The sequence below is a fragment of the Populus euphratica genome, unplaced genomic scaffold (assembly GCF_000495115.2).
Source record: "Populus euphratica unplaced genomic scaffold, PopEup_1.0 scaffold2871.1, whole genome shotgun sequence".
In the NCBI taxonomy this organism is placed as follows: Eukaryota; Viridiplantae; Streptophyta; class Magnoliopsida; order Malpighiales; family Salicaceae; genus Populus; species Populus euphratica.
In genome coordinates, this window is record NW_011502697.1 from 1 (window position 1) to 7,756 (window position 7,756).

At 32.8% G+C, this 7,756-nt stretch overlaps 1 pseudogene; it reads right to left on the reverse strand.

Moving 5' to 3' along the window:
• Positions 1–3,621: 3,621 nt before the first annotated feature.
• Positions 3,622–7,034, reverse strand: LOC105119395 (E3 ubiquitin-protein ligase RHF2A-like; annotated as a pseudogene).
• Between the last annotated feature and the right edge of the window lie 722 nt (positions 7,035–7,756).

Sequence of the window (7,756 nt, forward strand, 5' to 3'; positions counted from 1 at the left end):
TTGTATTGTAATTTATGGAATTTATTTTACAATTCTTTTTGAAATATAATTTTTTTTAATTAGTGACAACTTTCAGTCTTATGTTATTTTAAAAAAAAGTGTTATTTCACAAAATGTTTTTCTTAAACACTACTAATTTTATTAAAAAATCTTCAAAAATTCTAACACCACACGAGAGACGAATGTGGTCATAAAATGAAAAATGAAAAAAATGAAATAAGTAACATGTGATTGCGGGGATTCACGAGGCGAGAGAATCTGAGCAATTCACGTGCGTAGTTACGACAGTAGAAGTAAGGTTAAAAGCAAAGTGTCGGTGACCCTGTCTGGTCATGAGTTCATGCCATCATTTCTACGCCAAGCTTTCTCTCTCCACACCTCTACGCGCGCTTCCATGCGTGAGCGTAGTCTCTGGACACTGCGACGGCTCGCCTGCTGGCAGATTGCACGTCACTCTCAGCTGACTTCTTCACATGTCTACTTCCCGTTTTGTTTTTCTCTGCTAAAATTCTCATCTTTTGATTCTTCGCAGCCCTTTTTTGTTCCTCATCTTATTTATTATTTATTTATTTTTATTAAAACGAGTATTTGGTTTAATTTTATAAATTTTAAAATTAATAATCAAATTTTTAATAATTATTATATTAACGACCACAGCTCAGGAACCTATACTCAGACAAGATATCAACCTCTTGAATTCTCAATCAACCTATTTTTTTTATTAATATAGATATTTAAATTATACTAACCTTTTATATTTTAAAATTAATAAGTATATAAATTTTTAATAAATTTAAAAGAGCTCGAAGATAGCTAGCCCTGGCTGTCAAAGAACCTATTTTTTTTTTTTTTTGATTTACGTGGGATATCCGGGCCAGCTTGCGCGCACCACGACTAATCCTCACGGCCCACTGAATACCCTGCAAACCCAGTAGGCATGTAAGGCACCGCGGGGGTGACAGGCGTGCACGCCAAGGCTCGAACCCAGATGCAGTGGAAGGAGACAAGTCCCTTCTACCACTAGGCCAAGCTTTGGTTTGCTCAAAAAACCTATTCTTGATATCATGCTAGGTGCCCATTTCAAAAAATCAAGGGAGCGTTTGACAAAAAGGTGCTGGTTGTCAAAGGCTCCCTTGATTTTTGGGAATGGGTAATTTCACTTTCATTTATAATCTGTTCAGAAGTGTTATTGGTATTGTTTTTTAAATAGTTTTTTATATTAAAATATATGTTAATGATAATATTTTATTTTTTAAAAATTATTTTTAATATTAGTATATTAAAATAATTTGAAAACACTAAAAACATATTAATTTAAAGTTAATAAAAAAATTAAAAAATTTTAATTTTTTTTTAAAAATACTTTTAAAATACAAAACAAACAGACGCTTAATCTGAGAAAATTCTGCATCATTATTGAATTTTATTACCCACCCTGGAGAGGTTGATTACAAGAATTAAGGGCGAGCATGCCTTTTCTAGAAAATACAGGCCATCTATTTGTATCTACAGTGCTGTTCGTTTCATTCGAGTGGCCACGAAACAAAATGAAGCAGAAATAGCTCACAGGGAGCATCGAGCAAAAATAATATTTGGGGGGGGAGTCAAAAGGTGATTAGTATTTTTCTCAGTAGTCTCATTTTATTGTGACAAAGTGTGTGTGTATATTTATATATATTTATGTAACTGATGTCTTGATTGTAAATTGTAATATTAATTAAAATTTTATTATGGTTCTTAACTTTGATATTAATTTAAATATCACAACAGTTGTGAAATATAATATCATTTAAATATTATTTTTTTAAAATCATAACAAAGTAAAACCATGCTATATTATTGAATTTTTTTCAAATAATATTATTATGTTAAAATTTTAATTTTATTGTGTTGTTTTTAAAAAGAAAAAACCTTATTTTTTGGATGTTTGAGATTGTGATGCAAAGTATCTTTGGAAATAGTTTTTTGTTTATAAATATATTAAAATAATTGTTTTTTTGTTTTTTATTTTTGACATCAATATATTAAAACTATTAAAAATTACTAAAACATATCAATTTAATTTTTTTAAACAAAAAATATTTTTAAAAAGCATATAAAAATAGAAATAGAAATTGTGCCAAACACCATATTTGTTTAATATAATCAAATTTTAGCACCTTTTTGCATAATTATTTAACCTAACCTAGCCTGATGAATCGAGCTGGAATCTTATCAAATTAATGGCTAGATTGCTTCAGGTTTATTAAAAAATTAGTCGATGCAATAACTAGGCAAAAACCGGTTGATTCATGACCCGAGTGAACCTAGACGAGACCTTTGTTTTCCAAATGTGGTTTTTCTCTTATACTTTTCCTTTTTTCAGTTGGTTATAAACACATTTTAAAATTCACTCTATAAATATTAGAAAAATATTTTGTTTTTTTAATATAAAATTTAAAACTTTTTCATATATATATATATATTTTATGTTCATAATAAAAAAAGTTATATTTTTTTAATATGAATTAAAAAATCTTTTGGTTTAAATACTTCAACTTAAAAAGATAATATAGTATCTTTTTATGTAAGATTTGAAGCCCTTTAATATATATACTCTATATTCCTAAAGAAAAAAGTTGTTTTTTTAATATGAGATTTGAAACCCTTTAATATATATACTTTATGTTTAGAAGAAAAAAAATTATATTTTTTTAATGTGAAATTTAAAACCCTTTAATATATATATTCTATATCTTTAAGAAAAAAATTATTTTTTCATTGTAGAATTTGAAGCTTTTTTTTTATATATAGTCTATCTTCACAAGAAAAAAGCTATATTTTTTGAATATGTGATAAAAAAATTTTAATTTAAATACTCCAATTTAAAAGGATAACATAATATTTCTTCAATACAAGTTTTGAAGTCATTTAATATATATATTCTATATTCAAACGAGAACATTCTTGGAAAGTCCAATTTAATCCAATGAGAACATTCTTGGAAAGCTTGAAAACAAATATATTATTACATTTATTTATTTATTTATTTTAAAATCCATAGTTAAAAAAGTTGAAGGGCCCCATGTCATCGGATTCTATTTGGGAGACAGGTACAGCCATCCCCACATTTGAATTGGGATTGGATTGTTGATAGGATTCTTCTTGGAAGAGTGGAGGTAGTCAGCATCCTTGCCTCAACTAAATGAGAGAATCCATTAATATATCAAGAACACCAGCACTTTTTTTAGCACATTGTTTTTGTTATTTTTAAAAAATAGATTAAATTGACCAAAAAATCTCGATCTCACCGACGAATTTCCTATCACATTTTATAAACCAAAAGTGACCAAAATGGAGGGCTAATTTTTATTCCTTTTTACCCAAAAAAAGAGAGATGAAAACAGGGATGACAGTATCTCTTGGGTCATGACCATAAACTAAGCTCGAAATTGTTCACGGCTAAATTTGCACCATTTTCAGTTAATTCCGGATAAAGTCATCATTAACTCCCAGAGAACAAGTCCCTACAGCAAATTGAATGGTGTGGACCGGCAAATCCTTACTTCGTCTTACCGCCATGATCCCACGAACTCATTTCCAAAATGGGATGATGGTCTGTGCAGTGCAGAGCAACAAATCGTCATAGAATACATGCAAACCAGTAATTTTCCTTTAAAAGGCCTGGGTTCTAACATTTCAATGCATGATTAGATAGATGTATTAGTGTTCTGCTTGTACGAAAATCCAACCATCCAGGCATAATACATATAGCTCGAATACAATTTCCGCGTGGGATGTTCTGGCTTTAGCTTTGAAACAAATCTGGGTTACAAAACAAATTTACATACATATACCCAATGTATATCTGTCCACATGGAAGTTGTTTCTAAAGACTTACTCTTTCTTACCTTTTTATTCAATTTCAGGTGAAAGCTCATCCTCTGCTTTGTGATACACAGCATCTTCTCCTCAGCATGTCATATTTGGAGTGAAAGAGGTCACAACCTGAAAACTGAAATCGAACTCAGGTTAAATATTAAATATCTTGAAGTAGCTCATATGATGTGCACCGAGGCCAAGACACTTAGAAAAGGTTGGTTGCCTTGCCCTTAATATAATATTCCCGTCAACAACAAGTGTGGAATGACCGTCTCTTGATAATTCTCACACACTAAGTACCACAGAATAGGGAAACATAGTGATGAATTACATCCACAGCCAAGTAGATGAACACTGTAGAGTCAAAGAAATATCATGCAATAGGATATATCAACATGTCTAGATAAAATAGTGTAGAGATGAATGGGATCAACTAAGCAAACTTGTATGGAACATTCAAAGCATCAAATGACCATTAATTTTGGGTGTAAGCTGTGCACTCAACAAAGAGATTGGAAGCTCCTCCTAATTAAAAGTAGTGAAAAAGGGAAAAGAAATACAGATATGGTGGCATCTAATGGCTCGTCAGTAAACTAGTTACTTTAAAAATGAAATTTAAACCAAAATCATGACTCACCTTTAAAGATGAAATGCCGAGGACAGATGTAATTTCTGAAGAAACTCTTTAACTTAAGTAGATGCTGAACTTGCAGCACAAGCAGCTGGTGTACTTCCTTCATTTAATGGGCTCTCCATGTGAGTCACAGCATTATTCTGGTTGCTCCTCTCCACATTGGAGCGATCAGTCAAATGATTTGACACAGAAACTTGGTTGTCTCCACTGTTATCTCTGGTTTCAAGGCGCTCCATCATACGAGATACAGTTGCAATTCCTGCATTCACTTCTCTTCGAACATCAGAGCTGATATCAGACATTGAACTGTTACGAGAAAACAGCCTCTCCTTCCACCCTCTTGTACTTCTTGAAATTGACTCTTTGTACCTTAAGGACAACAAACGTTGACAGTAAACTAGAAGCTACTAAATGATAAAATACTAAATTTCAAACAAAGGAATACTGGAATGCAGTGTAAACTTTACATATTATACCTCATTGAAACTGCATTAAGCCTAGATTTTAGAGACTCTGAAAATGACTGGAATTCTGATGGTCCGGCTCTATCTTGATTTGGCAGTGAAGACAGGCTAGAAGCGCTCCTGCTCAAAATAGAAGGATAGAATATTCAATTCATGCATGTTTATATAGCAAACTGAAGTGCATGAAAAGACTTGTACATGCAAAAAAAAATAATCATAAATAGATTACAAAAGAAAACAATTGATACCTATTATTAAAGGAAACTCCTTGATTATTTGCAGGCATCGCTGTGGATCCAGATGCAGAGGAACTTTGATCAGTTAAAATAGAAGGGGATTGTAAGGCTTGTTGTGGTGGTTCATCCCCAACAGAAGTGAGCACAAAGCAAAAGTTATGTCAGGTTTAATCTCCTGAATACAGCTTGTAATGTATTAACCAAAAAGTAACAAACACAGGATTTCAGCAATGATAGGAAACAGACATGCTGCAACTCGAAATCCCCAAGTGTAGGATGATGAAAAATAGTAGCATTTCTTGAAGGAGCAGCCCTGATTTTCCTCTCCCGTTCTACAGCCTCAAACAATTCTTGACTGCAGCAACATGAAAACGACTCAGAAATGTAATTGAACAAATAATCACATAAAAATATCAAAATAATTAACAAGCGAAACCAACCTGGTGGGATCTTTAAGACTAATGGATTGCAAACACATGGGACACTCAGAGCTTCTCTGACACCTACAAATAACAATTAGTGAAATATTATCAGATTCTTTCTTCCTTCTTTAACTCAACCGTCACACCACAATGATTTGCATCTGTTAACCATTGACAAATAGCCTATTGTGTAGACAAGACTAGGTAAAACTCGCGCAATTTTGATTTCTCAATGAACTAAGATAGCGACTAGTTGCAAATTATTTAAGAAAAAAAAGAAGAAGAAAAAACAGAACACCACAGAGATATTTACACTTTTGAAATTGTAGACTTGTTTGCTTAGTAAAATAGGTACCATCAACTTAGACAGTAGGCAGTAATGAAAGACCAACCAGTTTGGAATCAACATTTACTTGGGTTGAGTTGTAGGAAAGCAGGCACCACTGACTTTTCAACAGTGTTAGAAATGCTAGGATTAAAGATCAAATACTGAACTAAAAACAAATTCAACTCTCCATGTTCTCTCTACAGATGAGAACAACATTGCATAAGAAAACACTGCTCCAACAAAGGCTTCACCAAGCAAAGAATAAAAGGAAGAGAACTGCACATGTAAACCTAGTAGATGACAGTGACAAACAACAGCAGCAATACAGAACAAATCAGGGGATATTAAAAATCCCTATTAGATTAATTGGACACAGAACAGACCATTTCTGACATCGCATAAGGAGGGAAGAAAGTATAGTCAAATCAAAGTTAAAATGTATTTTGAGATTCATGTCAGGCAAACTTAATTAGCAGATCTTTGTTCTTTCCAAATCACAATAACCCCTCTCTGTATCTAATTTCATCCCAGAGACTTCAATATATGTCCTTAAAACTATCTCCAACCAAACCTACCACTGACCCATCTATAAGCATCGATTTAAATGTCCATATAAGTTGAACCTAAAATAAGAAAGGAAAACCACACAAAGCAAGCAAATATGTTTTGAAAAAGTTAGAAGAATCAGAAAGGGAAAAGGGAAAAGGGAAGAAAGAATTGATTGAAACATATTTCACCATACCATTCAAGGATGCACTGAAGATGGAACTCATGCTTGCAATTAGTCACCTGCCAAGCAAGAGACAACACAATTTAGGACACAAAATAAGCACATAATATATAAATAATTTTTTTTTATAGGATTCCATGTGTGCATTAAGGTTAAAGAGGCAGATGAAACAAACATGACAAAAACTATTACCGTTGAGGGATCACTTTCACAAAACTCTTCGAGGCAAATGCTGCATGCATCATCACATGAGTCCTGGATTCCCCCCTCCACAAATGCCGCAGCTGATGTCATATGCACTTCAGGTTTCTTTGCTTCATCCATCTCCAGAACCTGCACAAGACCAAAACCCACAAAGTTCAAAGCGGTTAAAGTCAGCCTACTAAATCACTCAACACGCAAGTGAAACAAGTCAAATTCACTGGGTGTAGTGTTTCTGAAATGCAGCTTCTGTGCCAAAGAGCACAGGCAGTAATATTGTCAAACAGTTGAAATCGTTAGTCCCGCGCATCAATAAGAAATCGCCAACACATATTACATGTTAAACTGACTAGAAAAACAAACAATGCCTGTTGAATTCATAAATTCTTACCATAAATCCAATAGCCAAATTCACCGCAAAAAAAAAATCCCCACTAGCTAGGCTTATCTACCAGAATAGTGAAACTTTATTCCGAGCCCAATAAGGCTGTACAAAAATTTAGCGCCGACATAGAATTAAACATCCATGTTCTCTCTTTTTTATAAGAAAAAATTACTGGTTTTCTTTTTTAACATTTGATATTCATGTTATTTTCATCTCCATCATCAAATAGTCTCCCTTAACAGATTCACAAGATAGGTATAAGCAGTTCCTTTATATATTTCATTTCAAAAACAGGAAAATTAAAATCATTTCATTAGTTAGAACATGGACTCACAAAGTAAACCCAGAAGAGAACTTGATTAACACAATCAAAAGATTCAAACTTTACAAACCCATCAAATCAATCCAAGTATTTCAACAGGGAAAAAAAACGCCTTCTCCTTTTCTTCTCCTTTTGCGATGCATGCTTGCTATTCTATGCTAGTGGCAAGCCAA